This window comes from Scyliorhinus torazame, chromosome 6 (assembly GCF_047496885.1).
Source record: "Scyliorhinus torazame isolate Kashiwa2021f chromosome 6, sScyTor2.1, whole genome shotgun sequence".
NCBI lineage: Eukaryota > Metazoa > Chordata > Chondrichthyes > Carcharhiniformes > Scyliorhinidae > Scyliorhinus > Scyliorhinus torazame.
The window spans coordinates 83,245,057-83,264,737 of NC_092712.1; the positions used below are offsets into that span (position 1 = coordinate 83,245,057).

The 19,681-nt window shown below is 43.4% G+C and overlaps 1 protein-coding gene across 6 annotated transcripts in view; it reads left to right on the plus strand.

Moving 5' to 3' along the window:
- mpp7a (MAGUK p55 scaffold protein 7a) overlaps positions 1-19,681 on the plus strand; it is a 758,711-nt gene that overhangs the window by 143,373 nt on the left and 595,657 nt on the right. For 5 of the 6 annotated variants that reach the window (XM_072508390.1, XM_072508394.1, XM_072508391.1 and 2 more), the window contains exon 2: positions 9,993-10,097. The exons of the other annotated variant lie outside the window; for it this stretch is intronic. The gene's annotated coding sequence lies outside the window, so the exon portion shown is untranslated. The remainder of the gene's footprint in view (positions 1-9,992; positions 10,098-19,681) is intronic. 6 annotated transcript variants of the gene reach the window in all.

Below are 19,681 nucleotides of genomic sequence, written 5' to 3' on the forward strand. Positions count from 1 at the left end.
AAAAGAATGTGGGCGAGCACTTGAAATGTCTTAACATTCAAGGCCCACAGTGCTGGAACGTGGGATTAGTGTAGACTTTATATACTTTTGTCAGTGCAGACTCAATGGACTGAAGGGCTTCTTCTGCACTGTATGACTTCATATAAGAGTGGGCACTAAGCCAAAGTAAGAGATATTAGGAGCAATGGTCAAGAGATGGTCTTGAGGAGACTTTTGAAGTAGGCAGGTGGAGAGGCAGATTGCGTTAGGCAAGGCATCCCATGGCTAAAGACTATTACAGTGTTAAACTGGAGGATATTGTCACTCATCCAGGGTGGAATATGAAGTAATTAATCTAACGGCACAGCGGAAGTGGGCAGCACGGTAGCATTGTGGATTGCACAATTGCTTCACAGCTCCAGGGTCCCAGGTTCGATTCCGGCTTGGGTCACTGTCTGTGCGGAGTCTGCACATCCTCCCCGTGTGTGCGTGGGTTTCTTCTGGGTGCTCCGGTTTCCTCCCACAGTCCAAAGATGTGCAGGTTAGGTGGATTGGCCACGATAAATTGCCCTTAGTGTCGTAAATTGCCCTTCGTGTAGGGTGGGGTTACTGGGTTATGGGGAATCGGGTGGAGGTGTTGACCTTGGGTAGGGTGCTCTTTCCAAGAGCCGGTGCAGACTTGATGGGCCGAATGGCCTCCTTCTGCACTGTAAATTCTATGACTATGATAAGACAAGTGAAATTGGGTGTTGGTAATGTGCACTTGGAAGTTGACACATAACATAAGTCAAATGATAACCTGGTTCACTTTTATCCAGACATCTACTACGAAGCACTGACTCCTCAAAAGACATCGATATGCTTCCTCTTATTATCTGTATTTTCCCACTCTCACTTAATTTGAATGTGGCCAATCTTTGGTGCATAACTTGGACAGAGTTTCTGCTCAGTTCAAGGAGTTGCAGAAGATTGCTTAATCCATTGACGTGTGAAGGTTGAATAATTGAACATTTTAAATTGTTTTGTTAAAAATTCTCAGGTCTGCGATCAATGGAAAGATGTAATGCAGTGGTTCCATTTGATCGCACAATAATTTTCAGTCTTCACCAATAGTAGAACCATGTGAGATTGGATTGTTTGTTTTCCTTGGAGCAGAGGAGACTAAGGGGTGGGGGTGGGGGACATGATTGAGATGTATAAGATTTTGTGGGGCATAGATAGAATAGACAGGAAGAAACATTTCCCCTTGGCGGAGTGATCAATGACCAGGTATGGGGGCAGTGGTTTAGACGGGATGTGAAGGAAAAACTTTTTCACCCAGAGGTTGGTGGGAGTCTGGAACACTGCCTGAAAGGGTGGTCGAGGCAGAGACCCTCATAACATTTAGGAAGTCTTTAGATATGCACTTGTGATGCCAAGGTACGCAAGGCTATGGGCCAAGTGCTGGAAAATGGGATTAGAATAGTTAGGTTGTTATTTTTTTTACCGATGCAGACTGTAGACCCCTATGACTATCTCTGCTTATTTAGATTGACGTTGAAATATTTTCCTAAGATGAATGCAATGTACCCGAGTTACCTCAAATAATTTGTGATTTTATTTGAAATTTGGTATTCTCTCCGTGACATATTGGACCTTATACCCCTTAGTTACAGATTCAATTGTTCATCCTGCCCAGATTTTGAACCTACTCACAACTTTGGTTCGGTTTTCAGTCGGGAGTATGAATCTGGGGTATCTGCTGATGTCCGGTGCCAATTAAGACATGGAAATTATTATTTTTATGAGTGTTAGTTAACTAGTACATTAAGGGTGAAATTAGAATGAACTGGGGAAATGTTTTTCTCAAAGAAGCTTTTCGGAAAGACTACTTTTCAGGGTAGTGAACTGAGTAGCCACACAAGAGAAAAATTTAAAATTCAGATTCAGCCTCCCTCTGCCCTGCAGCATCATCTCCTCTCGGCATGATTCACATGTTCATTCATCTCTCGTAAGACCTCAATACCCGAGTGAACATCCTGAAGCTTTCTCATTAGATTGAAACGCAGGATTCACCTTGCATCTCAGCTCACAGGTATGTTTGATTAACTGGCCCGTCCCATTTCCAGAGTATGCCGTGGAACAAGAGATTTTCCTGTACTTAATATGAGCACCAGAGGGCTGTTGGTTTTTGCAGTGAATAGCAACAGCCTGGTAAATTATAAACCATATGGGGACCATCACACAGCCTTGCTTGATATCGGTCTGGATTTTGAAGTTAACTGTTTCAGATTCCGCCATTCAAGACAAGTGTAGTCGTATCATCATGAAGTAATTGCGTTATTATGATGAAGTTTCTTTGACATCCAAACCTCCGGAGAGCACAATCCACAGAGTTTTGTGATTTACAGAGTAATGAGGTTGAAAAATGCGATGAATTTGGTGTTCTCGACATTTCTATTGGATTTGTCTGGCAACAAAACCATTTTGGAAGTTCCTCTGGAAGGTCTAAAGCCACACAGTCTCTGGGAGGATTTCCGCAGCCACAAGAGACAGGAAAATTAAGAGAATACATGTCAAGGATTTTCCCTGCTTTGCACAAGAGGGAAATACCTCGACAGCATCATTTCTCTCCCTTCTTGAAGATCGTTACAATTGTCACATTTCTGCAGGGGGTACTTTTTGCTTCAATATCTGGAGGATGAATGCAAGGTGTGTTGATGTCAGCAGAAGTCCACCAACTTTAAAGACCTCTGCTGGAATAGCTGCAGGGCTGCAGGCTTTGCTATTTTTCATTCATTGGTTTACTGTTGCAGCTCTCTTATTGATGGCAGTTCACCTACAGATTCTATCAGCTGTCACTGTGGCTTGTAGTTGAAATTATCTTTTCCAGTGATGATGGATGGCTTTGTCATCCTTCATAATTCACTATGAAATAGGAAATGCAGCATCCTGTTGTGCACAGCAAGCTCCCGCAAACATCACCAGATCATTTTTTTTGTGTGTGTTGAGAGGTAAATCGTGACCTGGACACTGGGGAAAACTGAATTGCTCTTTTCCGCATTGTCCCATGCAGACTTTTATGTGCACCTGAGACAGGGCCATGTTTTAACTTCTCATCCGAAAGATGGTACCTCCAACAGTGCAGAGTTGGAGTGTCAGCTTTGATTTTTGTTGTGCTCCAGTTCGGGAGTGGAACTTTAACCCAGGACCAGGTGACTCCAAGGCAACGGTAGTACCAAGTGAGTCATGGCAACACCTATCTTTTGCTTCCCTTGCTATCTTATCCATGTAGTTTTGTATCTGTGGCCTGTTGCTCTTGCCCCTTCAAGCAAAGCAGTCGATATATGCACTGTGAAATAAATCTCTCATCCCAGGAATTACAGTACATATCCTGCACTCTCCCTGTAGTATTATTTTGCTGTAGCTTGAAATTTTTGTTTGTGTTCCTACAGCTACTTTCAATTCAATGTTCCAATAGCTCTAAAAAATAGTGGGGTGGTGGGGGGGGGGGGGGGGGGGGGGAAGGAATCTAACTTTATACTTGGGTTTTTCATCAACAATCTTCAGTCTGGGTTCCCCTTAATTATGGACTTTTTCAGCATTACAAACAGTTTTTTTCGTAATCAGCATTTAAAAACCTTTTGCATTTATGTTCCAATTTTGATCATTTCCAAAAAATCTCAGGGGCTGGTTTCTCCTCCGGCGGGATGCTCCATTTTGCCGGCAGCCCCGGGACTTTCCCAATGGTGTGGGGCTGCCCCACAATGGGAAACCCCATTGACCGGCCGGCGTAACGGAGCATCCCGCCGGCGGGGTGAAATAGAAATGTGGCGCGGTGGGGGTGGAGAATCCAGCCCCATGTCTTTCATTCCTGATATCTTAGTGATGTTTTTTTAAAAAAAACTTCCTGTACCATGGCTCCAATCATCCTTTAACGCAATGCCCAGAACTGTGAACAAGACTCTAACCTTATCTCTCATTGTAACTCTTCCATGTCGAGACGCAAATGTAATTGTTATTAGCATTAATTAAATGATGGTGTCAGCTAGTTGAGGGCTGCTGCAAGAAAATAGCTTATTGGGATAACGTTAACAATAGTCAAGATTGTTGTGTATTCTCCAACAGGGCAATGGAGCTCTGATTCGATGTCTGCACAGTTTTTTCAAGGTTTTCCACTTATTTGTTTCCTCCTCTAGATAGCTATACGTCCTCCATTCCCAATGTGCGTGAGTCTGCTCTGCTGCGAAAGTGGGGACAGCTTTGTTACCTGCTTTGCCCTTTTTTTCAAGTGACACTGATAGAGGGGTTAGGACCATATGCTGCTGTGAAACATCTGTTGAACTTGTTTGCATGTAGGGTATCATGTGATGTTGTTCATTGATATTCACAAATTGTCACAGTCAGATTCCAGCCAAAGAAAGTACTTTACAGTAAGGGCCAACTTGGTAGATTTGGCTCGGCATGAATTGAAAACACTGTAACTGGCAGAGAATTCAATGCTGGCGGCAGACAAGAAACAGTGCAACTTCCCCAGTATTGCCAATGAGTCAGTAAGAGCGAAACAAAGCTGCTGAATGGGATCCTCTCTCTTGGGTAGATGATTGAATACTTGAGAAATGTCCTTGGTAACATATGTCATATGGTCTTCAGATTTGTGCTGTAATGGAGATGCTTTTAGATTGATTAGATTACATTGTTTAATGTGATGCCCAGGAAATAAGTAATGTGTTAAATAGCTCATGTTCTGATGATTTGAAGTTAGAAGTTCAAGAAACAGAATGCAACAGGGCATGAACATGGCTGTGTTTAAAATGGGAAACAATTACATTTTGGAAGCAAATATAACTGACTCATAAGTCTACTCCAGTTTATGAAGATTGATCTTTTGGAATATTCAGGGGGGCGGGGGGGAGGAACTCCTTGCTTAGTTAAAGATGATTCTCGCAAAGCTTTAAAACTTTTCTTTGTGATTCAAAATAATAATATTTATTATTGACACACGTAGGCTTACATTAACACTGCAACGAGTACTGTGAAAATCCCCTAGCCACCACATTACAGCGCCTGTTCGGGCACGCTGAGGGAGAATTCAGAATGTCCAATTCACCCAACAGCACGTCTTTCAGGACTTGTGGGAGGAAAGCGGAGCACCCGGAGGAACCCCACGCAGACACTGGGAGAATGTGCAGATTCTGCACAGACAGTAATCCAAGCTGGGGAATCGAACCATGGACCCTGATGCTGTGAAGCAACAGTGCTAACCATTGTGCTACCGTTCTGCCCAACTCCACAGTTTTAGAAATGCTTTACATTGTTGTACCAGAAATTTGCCACTGGAACTGTGAAGGAATGATAATATGTAGCTGAACTGTGGTGGTCTGTAATTTAGAGAGGAATTTTAAGTTGGTTGAGGCCCAGGGTATAGCCAGGTTCGAATCTCGCCATGACAAATGGTGAAATTTGAATCAAATAAAAATTTTGAATTAAAAGTCTAATGCTGACCATGAAAACATTGTCGATTTGTTGTAAAAATCCATCTGGTTCACCAATATCCTTTCTTTAAGGAAAGAACTCTCCATGTGACTCCAGACCCACAGCACTGTGGTTGACTCTGAAATGGGCAAGCCACTCAGTTCCCAGCCAGAGATGCCGACATCTCATGAATGAATATAAAGAGAAGTGCCTCTAATTGACCAGCATTTTAGAGCTCCATTGCTTGTCAAACTTTAGTAGGCCACAGATAAATCCAAATCGAGTAGTTGAAAGAAAGCTATGTTTATTGCGAAACAATTATATTTGCAACATACATCAGATCCCAGCCGGGTCTGCTCGGTCAGTTTCATAACTGGCCGACTTTATACAGAACTCAATCGTGAATGTCCTCTGGCTTCCTGCCTCCTTAACGGAGGAGCTCGTACTCAGCAAGAATCACGGGGAGACTGATTGCTCCACCCATGTACGTCTCATGCGGGTTATAACAAATCCCTTTCCTCTGTGACTAAGGCAACGTCCAGACACACTGTCACCCCTGGCAATCCTCTCAGTATCGTTTCAATTACTCTCTGGAAAATTGCACTGGCTGATGACTCTCCAAAGGGAAGTCTGGTGTATTCGTATAGGCTTCTATGGATGTTTACGGTGACATATCTCCGTGAAGCAGAGCCCAATTCTAACGGCAAGCATGGATGGCTCATATTGAGCTTCGTAAATGACTCCACCGGCCAGTTTTGCTTAAAGATCTTCTAGGCGGGGCATCGGGTAACGATCCAGCGGGTGACCCCGTTGACCGTCAACTTGTAAACCCCACACAGTGTGACTGTCAAATCTGGTGTGAGCACCGGTGGCACCCAGTTGGCAAAACACTGGTTTAATAATTTCAAGGACTTCAAGCCGGCTTAGTTGGGCCGCAACATTTGCTAGCAAGGCATAAGGGACTGGGCGAGCCCTACGGTAGTTCGGTTCTGCATCCGAGTCTACCTGGCCTTTCGCCACTACCCCCCTTTAGTTTTCTCAGTCAGGGCTGGAAAACCTCCCTAGCACTTCGTATAGGCTCCCTGATCCCATTTGGAATGTTTTCTGCCAGTCTAGGTGTCCGCGCTTTCACCCTTTTATCACGGCCTAGCAGGCTGGGGCCGTGTCCCGTTACTATGATCCAACTGACTGTTACCCATAAACTACCGGGGTAATTGTGGTTCCCACAATAACTAACAGTTCACCGGTGTACGTTGCTAACCTTGCCTTGGTGTCAAGCAGATCCATCTGTTGCACCTCTGTCTTTATCCTGTCGAGGGTTTGTTTTTCAATAGCTGAATCCCGTGAGTGGAAGAACAGTGGTTAGCACTGCTGCCTCACAGCTCCAGAGAGCCGGGTTCAATTCTGGTTCGAGTGACTGTATGGAGTTTCCATTTTCTCCCTGTGTCTCCGTGGGTTTCCTCTGGATGCTCCGGTTTCCTCCTACAGTCCAAAGATGTGCAGGTTACGTAGATTGGCCATGCTAAATTGCCCCTCAGGTAGGGTTCCTGGATTACAGGGATAGGGTGATGGAGTGGGCTTAAGTAGGGTGCTCTTTCCAAGGGCTGGGGTAGACTTGATGGGCTGAATGGCCTCCTTCTACATTGTCGGGATTCTATGTTATGTCTAATGGAACTCATTCACTTGCACGGTTATTTTGATGGGAGCCACTCTGGGTGCTGCAATGCAATTCAGCTGCATGCGCTCCTCCTCTGTCTGGTCCAGATGCAAAGTGCGAACACTTGATTGATGCTTGCCTGTACCGGGGTGCTGGAGTTGCTGGCTGATTTGTGCCTTGCGCTTCCTGCGGCTCCTGCGCCAACATGCCCCACAACACCTGGGCTCTCCCTCTACAGTCTCTGGGGAGGTGTCCCTTGGGATATTTTAGTCCTTGACAAATGAATCTGGCCTCTATGGTCCTCAGTCCAGGGCGGGGTTTCAATCGGGGAAGGGACAGGCTCACCAGGAAGAGGCATCTCATAGGGTATTTACCTCCAACTCCTGGCTTTCCTGAACTCCGCTCGCAGCGCTTTCGCAAAAAAGTATTTGTACAGTCTGCTGAACGTCTAGGGATGATTCGGCTAGCAGCTTCCTCTGGGTAGCCATGTTATTGACGCTGCGGACCAAGCGGCCTCGCAGCATTTCGGAAAGAGAATTTCACTATTCACACAATTCGGCTAGTTTTCATAGCCTCGTCAGAAACTCTGTTTTGGACTCTGCTGGGTTCCTCTCTGCATATAGAAATTTGTATCTCTGCACTGTAACGAGCGGTTTAGAATTCATAGAATAGAATTTACAGTGCAGAAGGAGGCCATTCAGCCCATCGAGCCTACACTGGCCCCTGAAAGAGCATTCTATCTAAGCCTACGCCTCTACCCTATCCCAGAAACCCACCTAACTTTTGGACACTACGGGACAATTTAGCGTGACCAGTCCACCTAACCCGCACATCTTTGGACTGTGGAGGAAACCGGAGCACCCGGAAGAAACCCAGGCAGATGCTGGGGGAACGTGCAGACTCTGCACAGATGGTGACCCAAGCCGAGAATCAAACCTGGGTCCCTGGCACTGTGAAGCGACAGCACTAACCACAGTGCATACATCACCTAAATTCTGTCCAGTATTCAACTTGTATGTTTCACCTAATTGCACTGCTGTGCCTGCTATATGGAATGTACCAGGCACGACGTATGTGAATTTAGAAGTGAGCCTAGGGGACTGAAATTTCACATAGTTGATTTTACAATCAAAAACACGTGACTCAAAAGTATTCCTTAATTTCATCTGTGAAAATAATTGATCAAATAACTGGAAGTAAAAACCCAGTACCAAGTATTGATTTAAGTTTTTTACTGGAGAGCAAGATCAGCATTGGAATCCATGTGGACTTGAACATTGTGAATATATTTTTAAAAAAAAATTATTTGAGAAGGAACTCTGTGGTAGTAGTGGATTGGCTTCACTACTTCAGTCAGGCGATTCATTGTCAAATGAAGGAAAATTGCGCACTGGCTGTTCTGTCTTAATGCAGAAGTTATGAAGGAAACATGAGTGAATGTTTCAAGTTTAAAATTTTCATTACAACTGGAAGATACTGGGTGGAAAATTATTAGTCAAAACCTCATGAAACCAGTTTGTTTTACTGTCGAAAATTTTGCCTCTTAATGCAGCTTTAACCTTTGTCCCCTTAGCTGTTCTGATCAAATGGTGCAATTTGACTGGTCGTGTTGCAAATTGTAGGGGTTCTAATTGTTATACAACCTGAGTATGAAGTGGTCCTGTTGTACATAAATGTAAACTGTAGATTTCTAATAAAGAAATTGCACGTAAGCATACGTGCAGTTTATCACCTTAATATTTAAACATTTTGAGAACTGTTTATAAGCCAAAATTCCAGCAAGTTACTTGTTAGGATCAAATCGATGTGTTAATTTAGTGCAACAGAAAAGATCTTACTGATCTGTTGTGATAGTGATCGATGACTGTGGACCCCAGTAAACTAAGCATTATACATAAACAAGATATCTGTACGTTGTAAGATTTATTCTCCTTGAAAATGCCTTATCAAACCGAGAACTGTAGTTGCCACATAGTTAAAAAATTTTTTTTTTTAGAGTACCCAATTATTTTTTCCAATTAAGGGGCAATTTAGCATGGCCAATCCACCTATCCTGCACATCTTTTTTTTTTTTGGTTTGTGGGGGTGAAACCCACGCAGACACGGGGAGAACATGCAAACTCCACACGGACAGTGACCCAGGGCTGGGATTTGAACCCGGGTCCTCAGCGCCGTAGGCAGCAATGCTAACCACTGTGCTGCCCTCATTGTCAAATAATTAAGTGTATTTTTAAGGGAAAAAGAAGAATTCCCATTGTGATTTCATGGTCTTTATGTCAGTCTCACGTTGGGACTTGTGTCACACGAGATGATCAGTCAGCCATAGAATAGACCTCTAGACATACAGATTTGGTCGTTTGAGGAGGGGTGGTACAGGTGGATTTATAGAGTTGTTCCTTTTGTTTTGGTGACATGTGGGCTGTCACTTTGATATAAACTGATTTTGTGAAACTTATTACTTGTATTTTATATTGATTTTTCAGAATAAAATCTATCCTTTCAAATGCTATGCTATTTTTATAAATATAATTGCATTAGACCGGAATCAAACAGAACCTCTTCAGAATGTCACAACTTACACACACTGCTAAGATTGCTGTGTGTACCTACGTTCCACACTGGTTCTGTTCTCTATGTAGAAAGTTCAACTTTTAACTGAACTGTTAGTCAAGTCCACTCTTAACCTTGTTAACTGTTAATTCAAATTGACGGTGTAAAAAACGCTTCCTGTGCTGTTTTATTAAAAATTCTGATTCATGTTGCAGAATGGCGAACGTTTTAAAGCAAAATAATCATTGCATTAGCAGAAGGAGACTAACATTGGTTTTAGAATTAAGTATTTCTGCGCACTTCAATTTTAATAAGTAATTGAGCATAATTTTTTCTCTTCTCTTTGCAACAGATTTTCAGAAGTCCGAGTTTCAATTACAAGAGCTCAGACACCAATAGAGATCTATTTGCTCTTCACCTCGACATTTTCTTTGGCATTTAGCATCCACATTGTCAGGTACAGTATCTCCTTTTGTAATCTACACTGGGTAGTATTGTCAGGTACAGTATCTCCTTTTGTAATCTACACTGGGCGGTACTGTCAGGTACAGTATCTCCTTTTGTAATCTACACTGGGCGGTATTGTCTGGTACAGTATCTCCTTTTGTAATCTAAACTGGGCAGTGTTGTCAGGTACAATATCTCCTTTTGTAATCTAAACTGGGCAGTGTTGTCAGGTACAGTCTCTCCTTTTGTAATCTACACTGGGTAATATTGTCAGGTACGGTATCTTGTTTTGTAATCTACACTGGGCAATATTGTCAGGTACAGTATCTCCTTTTGTAATCTACACTGGGCAGTATTGTCAGGTACAGTATCTCCTTTTGTAATCTACACTGGGCGGTATTGTCAGGTACAGTATCTCCTTTTATAATCTACACTGGGCAGTGTTGTCAGGTACAGAATCTCCTTTTGTAATCTAAACTGGGCAGTGTTGTCAGGTACAGAATCTCCTTTTAAAAAAAAAAAAAAAAAAAAAAATTTTTTTTTTATTCTCCTTTTTCACGTTTTCTCCCACATTTACACCCATCAACAATAAACAATAATCAAGATATGTCAATCCCCATAATAACAACGATCCCATCCGCCCACCAACCCCCAAACCTCAACCCGCCTGTTTACATAAACAAATGACAAAAAGGAATCAAGGATTACCCGTAGTCACCCTTAATCTACACTGCTCTTCCCCCCCCCCCCCAACCAACGCCATCCAGCCTCTGAGAGTACCGTACGTGATACCCCAAAGTTGTACACCCCGCCCCCCATCTCCAGCTCCTCCCGTCCAATGCCTCTTGTAAAACTCTTCCTCCCAACCTCGGTTCCCTCCCCCGACCTCGGTTCCCTCCCCCCAACTTTCCACCCCGGCTAGACCACTCGGACCCCGTTCTGTCAGGCTCCGATGGCCGCAGCCCCTCCCCCACCTCACTCCCGTTCACTGGCCGGCTTAAACCGGCCATCGTGGAGGCCCCCGCCCGGGTCCCTTTCCCCTTGCCCGGCCCTAGGAAAGCCCAACGATCCCCTTTTAAGCACACAAACCCCGCATATCCACTGCCACCCCAAAGAGCCCTCCTTTCGAGTGAAGGTCCCGTCCCTTCCCTTGTCCAAATATATGCAACATTGGCTCCTTTAGCCTCTACACCCGCGCGCAGTGATACAAAAAAAAAGAACAAAATACAGTCATGAGGTTACATCAGCACATGACCATTCCTCAATTTGTCAGTTCTGCCACAGTCCTTCTGCCTTCGCAAACTCCTCCGCTGCTTCCGCCGTTCCAAAATAAAAGTCCCTGAGCTTGTAAGTCACCCTCAGCTTCGCTGGATATACAATGCCGCACTGCACCTTGCCAATGTACAGTGCCCTCTTCACCCGGTTGAAGGCAGCCCGCCTCTTCGCCAGCTCCACTGTAAAGTTCTGGTATACACGTATACCAGCTCCAGCCCACCTCACCACCCGCTTCTCTTTGGCCCATCTCAGGACCTTCTCCTTCACACTGTACCTACGGAAGCACAGAGTCACTGCCCTTGGCGGCTCACTCGCCTTTGGTACAGGCCTCCACGGCCGATCCAGTTCATATCGGGAGGGGTCCTCCCCCTCCCCCAGTGGTTTTGCCAGCATCGCAGCAAAATACTCAGTCGGCTTCGGTCCTTCAACTCCTTCGGGCAGCCCCACGACCCTCAAATTCTGTCGCCTGGATCTGTTTTCCAGATCTTCCATTTTTCCTCTCAGATTCTTGTTTGTGTCCATCACCTTCCGCATCTTCCCCATCGAGGCAAGTTGATCACCGTGCTGCAATACTGTCTCCTCCACTTCCTTCAGCGCCTCCCCTTGCTCTCGCACCTCCGCCACTGCGCTCGCCACCGCCGTCTTCACCGGGGAAACCGCCTCCTCCACCAGCACATTCAAAACCTCATCTCCTTCCTCCCCATCTCCATACATTTCTCAATCTGCGCCAACTGCTTTTGGAATTCCGCAGCCATCACCTTAGTTAGTTCTTCAGCCGTAAGCACTGCGGCCTCCCCTGGTGCTCCAGCCTCCATTTTCTTTGTTGACCCTGCGGTGACCTTTTCCCTCTCCAACATACTTTCAGCCGCTTTTTTCCCGGCCGTTATTTTGGTGATTTTCGACATCCTTCTTCTCCTTGCGCTATCTCCCGACTTTTACTGCCGTCGCTGGCCCTAGGACCGGGCGTTACTCCGCGAAAATGCCGTTCCCGAACGGGAGCCTTCCAATGTGCGGCTGCCTCCTGCCCGCCGTCACCGCAAGTCCGTACAGTATCTCCTTTTGTAATCTACACTGGGCAATATTGTCAGGTACAGTATCTTGTTTTGTAATCTACACTGGGCAGCAAAAGGGTTCTTCCTGATGATTCCCTTATTCCCTTTTTCTTCATTTTTTGGTATAATCATTTTGATCCATGGAAAAATATCTTTAAGCCGAACTTGGGAAATGGAAAATTCAATCGTGACTCTGCTAGCTTTGGACAGCAAAATTCAGACTTTGTGGTACCCGAGAGATGGGTTGGGACTCCGTTCGATTGGTTCGCTGGTGGGGCCAATGAATTGGCCAAAAGGCCATATTCTGCCTGGCCACAGGTGGTGATTGGATCCTGCCTGAGTGGGATGATTTCCTGAGATCGAAGGAAAGTAGAGTTGGGTTTCTTGGGGGGGGGGGAACGGAAACCGGACCTGCTCTCTGTCATGTTTTATCCAGAAAAGCTGCTGTATTTATGAAACTTGCAGGAAGCTGAATGAATCGATGGTGAAAACCATTACAGACTGGAAAACCTGTGGGCGGGATCCTCTACTTTGTCGGCAGTGCACTCAGGGCCACAGATTTCCTGACGGCATGGGGGTGCCCACAATGGGAAACTGCATTGGCCGGCTGCCTGGGCGGAGGATCCTGCTGCTGGCGGGGGTATGCCCCACCAGAAAACCGGTCTGGTAGGACAGGGAATCCCGCCATGTATGTCTGCTTGTGTGCGCGCATGCAGGGTGCGGGCAAGTTCCAAGTGGGAAAATTAGGAATTAGGTAACAGCTGGGCAGTTTTATTTGCTGCATATTTATTTATAGTTATTAATAAAGTTAATTGTGTTTAAATTTACAAACATCGTGACTACAGCTAAGGGCCAAAGACTTTGGTATATCTGTACGTAGAGAAGAGAAGTTGAAATCTGGAAAGCAGAAATTGTATAAGTCCGTATTACTAAATGGAGATGAAAGCTGTGATTACGAAGACACCGATGAATAGATAAAAGCCGTAAAACAAAGAATGGTGCATGTAAGACCAACCAACTCTGACAATTGATCCTTCAGCTTTACTTGTCACTGAAAGTAACCATGTGAAGGAAAAGAGAGAATGAAAGCTGGTGGGGTTGAAAGGTGTGAGACTAAAAATGAACCAAATATTTCTATTAGCATTGACAATACTGCTTGTAGTTTGGCTGCAGAAGATCCTATAAATTTGGATGAACATTCATTGGACAATCAGAAAAGACTGGCTGTTTTACACGAGAGACAGAAAGAGACAGTAATGCACAAGAAACTCATTCTAACCCTCTTATTTTGGACAGTCAGAAACTTGACAAAGGGAACCATATTGTTTTTGATTTTGAAGCAGAGAGTGAAAACAAGGTACTGTTTGTGGATATCAGAGAGAGTGCTAAAACCAAAGATGCAAACTTATCAGAAGAACAACAAATGAAAGATCGAATAACGATACTAAATAAATAGATTGTTGTGTCTAAACCACAGTGCATATTACACTGTATACGGTGGACAAATGACTACAAGTTTGTTTAATACGATAATGCAATATTTATTTACTCGCACACAATGTTGAAGTTGTTCAATCTCTCGCACACATGCATGCGCACGGATGCATGCACGCACACACACACACACACACACACACACACAAGTCAAACTACAAAGCTCGTACACACAAGACCTTAACTTGCAAGTGACTGACAAGTACCGGCAGATATGGCCATTATCTATGCCTCGCAGTCTTGTAGTCCTCGATGGTCGGTTGTTGGTCTTCCTCCTGCTTGGCTCTGGTCTTCCTTCTATCGGTGGCATGGATGGCTGTCTTCTTCTTTGGCTGGCGAAAGGTCACCGTTGTTGGTTGCAGCTGTCGAGAGAGTGATTTGAGGGGTTGCGCAGCATTTTCTATCCCTGGGGATTTCGCGCCCTTTTTGGCTGTCCCAGGTCAGCTATCAATCAATCGATCAGGGCTTGATCACCCTGATGGATTAAGTCCAATCAAGGCCCACCACTTTGATGGCAGGGCGTGTCCTTACCAGTCATGTCCATTGGTGTCCGATGCACATAGGCTGCTCCAAATAAGGAAAACAGACACCACTGAGTCTGATACTTTGTCGGTGATTTGCATTTAAGCCTATTATCCTGGGATGGCCCTTTGATGGCCTTTTTCCAATGTTATTTTGCAAAGTCTGGGCTGCAGCCTTTGTTTATTTGGAGCTGCAGCCTGTTTGCTCTTGAACTTGGCCACTTTTCCCAGCGTCCTTTGCCGGATGCCATTTTAGGTGGCCACATGACAGATTCGTAGGAACTCTGCAGAGTGCACTCTGTTAACTAGTCATGATGTAGACAAAGGAAACGCTGCATGAATAAAGCCACATCCATCTTGACTAAAACCACAGAGACTGACTCAGTTAGAGACTTAAATACAGTGCCTGTTGGATATGTTATGGAAACAAATGAAAATGCTGTGGTCCGCAGAAACAAAGTTGTCTTTGAGAGATTAAAGGCCATGTTTGTGGATGAACCGGTGCTGACCGCTCTGGGCTTTTCATTTACAATGGCCACAGATGCACAGATGCAAGTGACTTGGGTAGGTGCAGGGCTGCTAGCCCTTCAGCATTTGAATGTATGTCCAGCCGAACAATAATCAAAACAGACCATAATCCGCTTGCCTTTATTGAAAAGTTTAAAAGTCAGAACGCAAGATTATTCCGATGGAGTTTATTATTACGACAGTCCAATGTTAAAATTGTACACATTCCTGGAAAGGATAATGTGATTGTGGATGCTTTGACACAAGTTTAAGGACTGACTCATTACCTAGGTAGAGACTCGGAAGGAAACTTATATACTGGGGGTGGGTGAATGGATATATGTTTGTGATTTATGTATTGCGTACCTCATAATGAAAAATCCATGCCCTGACATTTCATTCCTTTGAGGGACAGAGGTATGTAAGGGTCCTTCCTGTTGATTCCCTTATTTTCCCTTTCTTTAGTTTAGCCGTTATCATTATTGACCCATGGATGCTAAAAGGACATGTATATTTAAGTCAAGCAGGAGAGAGAATGAGGAATTCAAAATTTACAAAAGAGAACACTCTACTAGCTTTACTTTGGACAGCAAATTCAGATTTTGTGACACCTGAGAGATGGGGTGGGAGTCAGTTCGATTGGTTGGCCGGCAACCGAGAGATGGGGTAGGAGTCAGTTCGATTGGTTGGCTGGCAACCAATGAATTGGCCAAAAGGCCGGTAACATGTGGTGATTAGGTCCTACCCAAGTGGGATGATCTCCAGAGACCTAAGGAAAGGAGCTGGAGACACGGTAACTCAGGAAAAAGAACCTGCTGTCTTTCTGTCTCTCCCCCTTGTTTTTCTGCAGAAAAGTTGCCGTACTTCTGAAACTACAGAGACCTGATAAATTGCGATCTGGAAAGCAGAAATCCTGAATGCTTGGTTTGAAGGAAAGTGTGGCAGGAACAACCATCTGAAATTCAGACTCTTCTCTTTGACTTATTATTTTACCCTTCTCTTCCCATCTGTTTGTTTGGTTTGTGTGTGTGTACATTTTTTATATAATATATAATATATTATGTATATGATATCTGTATGATATCTCTCATATAGAGAGAGATGGTAGGCGGCAAGTTGAAGTGGGGAAATTGGGAACTATAGATATTAGTTATCCAGTTGTATTTGCTGCATATTTCAATACAGTTATTGTTATTAATATACGTAGTTGTGTTTTAATGTACAAACCTAGTGACTGTAATTATTGGGCAATATGGGCCAAAGACTTTGGGTATTTTTCTAAGAATTATTGGTTCATTTAATTATCTTGAAACTCCAGGAGAAATGGGGCTGGAATTGAACATACCCTAGCCCACAGTCATGTAATAGCAGCAATGGGATCTTTGAGGTGAAGTTGTCATAATTTCACTCAACAAAAAAACCCACAATTTTACGACTGAAAGGAGATGCTTAGAAAACGAACATTCAAATAAAATAATTCTTATTCCATTTTAAAAACTTAATGATTTACAGACCTAAAATACATCAATTTCCCAAAGATATTGTTCTAATCACAATGAATTAAATTGTTGTCTGTTAATGTTTCAATGTTAGTAGCTGTTATTATTCCTATGATTCATAAACATCTTATCTTGAGTTGAATTATTAACCAATTCTGTGCGTTTAATGCAGTTCCACAGAATGTTGTAACATGTTAAAAGGATCCAGGGAACAAGTAGGGAGGTGGATTTGAGACCATGAGTGGTGGAATGGCTGAGCAGGCTTGAAGGGCTGAATTGTTTACTTCTGCTCCTTGTTCCTGTGTATTTTGGAGTTTCCTCATAACCTCCCAAGGATGCATATTGCCATTGACTAGAAATTGACTAGATGTGCCTTACGAATACTGTGGCTACTAGAGCAGGTCAGAGACTGGAGCTTCTGAAGTGAATAATTCACTGGCTGACTCCCTAAAGCCTGTGCACCATCTGCAAGGCACAGGTCAGGAGTGTAATGGAATACTCAACACTCTCTTGGATAAGTGCTGGATGAGTACTGGAGAAGCTCAACACCATTCAGTACAAGGCAGCTTGGTTGACATGCCATTAATCAACATAAACTCAGAACTTATCTTTCATTCAAACTTGAAATTCTGTACCAGATTTGCAGCTCTACCAGGACAGCTAATTCTGGCCAAGACGTATGACAAAGCCTCCCTTTAGTGTGTCAAAGGCCGTTGTCAGGTAAACAAAGACACAATCCCATTTATTGTTTGCAGAATTTCTTTTCTACTTGCCAACGGGTGAAGATAATGTTGCAAAGTCCCCCTGACGTTCTAGCAGCATGGAGTGTATATAACCGTCTATGTGAGGCGCTGCAGAGACATCCTTAAAATTTGTGTACAAAGGAATATAGCGCCCTCTGCTGTTTTATTGCAGTAGACTTCACTTTGCAGTCCTGAACTTTACTGGGTTTTTCCAATGTACACATGCCTCTAATTGTGAGTGATTGTTTCAAATGTTAGATTCTGTGCTTCATTTGATATGTTATGAAAAATATGGCTTGTTTTAAAGCCATCATGCTATTTTGGTGTGTTATTTGTGCAATAAGTGGTAGATGTAGGCTTGCTTTTGGTCAAGTTCTGCTTTTCATAGACATTGTTCAAAATCAAGTTGAATTTGGTAAAACTATTTATTTGGGATTAATTTTATAAAAGTCAAGTCCATCTACTCTTGCCTTAATTTTTTTAAAGTAATGAAATAGGACTGCAACACCTGCCCTCATTTGTGTTATTTCAAGGTTGATTGAGGACAAGATATTAATGCTGCAAAGCTCTGACAATTGAGTGCTCCAGTTGTGAGGAAGAGCAGCTGATACTAATTGGGGAAAGGTTTAGGTGTATATTTAAGAACTAGCTTTCACCTTCGTGGGGGAAATTTTTGGAAGGGAAATGTAGACTGCACTTAAATTTATTCACAAACTCAACATAACCAATGTTGAAGACAGACCGACACCAACCTCTTCCTTTGACAGATGTATGTTCACCGATATAAATGGAGGATTAATAGATTTGCAGAAAGTTCAGGAGCATGGTACTTAACCGAAACTCAGAAACTCTTAACTGAAAAATAAATTTCCACACGGTTAAAAAATGCACCTCTTAATCAGCAATAAAACCTCGAGTGGGATTTATGGAGCAGTGCAATGAAGTGACATATATCCCGTCACTGTTTGGAAGTTAGAAAACCTGCACATTAGTTACCTACCATTTTATTCATTTCCTTTTGCCTGCTGTCTGCCAATTGGCTTGTTATAAAGCAATGACATGCTCCATTATGCTCTTTTTATATATGCCTGCTATGCTCTTATGCCATTTTAGGTGTTCCATTGACACGGAGTCCTTGATCCCTCCGAGTGTAAAAAAATGATACTGGGCAACAACTATTTAGGGTCTACTTGAATATTATTTGAGTTTATTAGTAACTTGCTGAACATCCTAAATAAACGGTTTCCAGACATTTCCAATATGATTTATAAAAAAAAATAAAAAAATTAGAGTACCCATTAAATTTTTTCTAATTAAGGGGCAATTTAGTGTGGCCAATCCACCTACCCTACACATCTTTTGGGTTGTGGGGGCGAAACCCATGCAAACACGGGGACAATATGCAAACTCCACACGGACAGTGACCCAGAGCCAGGATCGAACCTGAGCTCTCGGCATCGTGAGACAGCTGTGCTAACCACTGTGCCGCCATGCTGCCCATCCAATATGACTTTTTGTCGTTTAATAGGCTTTGTTAATTTGGGTTCATGAAAGAATAGGTAGTAGATATTAACATAAAAGCAAATTTACTGTGGATGCTGGAACCTGAAACAAAAGCAGAAAATGCTGGACAATCACAGCAAGTCTGACAGCATCTGTGGAGAGAGAAGGGAGTTAACGTTTCGAATCTGGATGACTCTTTGTCAAAGGTAGTAAATATTGTTGTTTGACACTCACTTTGAGAAGTTTGAATAATTTCCCACAGGAGCAATTTCTTACATGCTCTGTTCTGTTTATGTAGACTAAATCATTTTGGCATGGCACTTTTAGATGCTTATTGGCAAACCTTTCTGCAACAAAGATTTCTCCTCCAGGCTGAGTGAGTGGGCATATACATGGCAGATGTAATATAGTGTGGATAAATGTGAGGTTATCCACTTTGGTAGCAAAAATAGGAAGCCAGATTATTATTTGAATAGGTGTCAAATAGGTGTAAATTGAGAGAGCTGGACATTCAGCGAGACCTTGTTATCCTTGTGCATCAGTCGTTGACGGTAAGCATGCAGGCACAGCAGGCAGTAAAGACGGCAAATGGTATGTTGGCCTTAATAGCGTGAGGATGAGAGTATAGGAACAGGGATGTTATCCTGCAATTGTGTTGGGTGTTGGTGAGGCTAGACATGGCCTATTGTACGCAGTTTTGATGTCCTTATCTGAGGAAAGATGTTCTTGCTTTGGAGGGAGTGCCGAGAAAGTTTGCCAGCCTGATATCTGGGATGGCGAGACTTAAGTTGGTTTAGATAATATTCATTGGCATCTAGAAGAGTGATAGAGGATCTCATCGCATCTTATAAAATTCTAACAGAATTAGACAGGGTAGATTCTGGAAGAACTTTTCTGAAGCTGGGGTATTCCAGAACTAGGGGTCATAGTTTGAGGATAAGGGGTAAACCTTTTAGGACTGAGTTAAGGAGCAATTTCTTCACCCAGAGAGTGATGAATC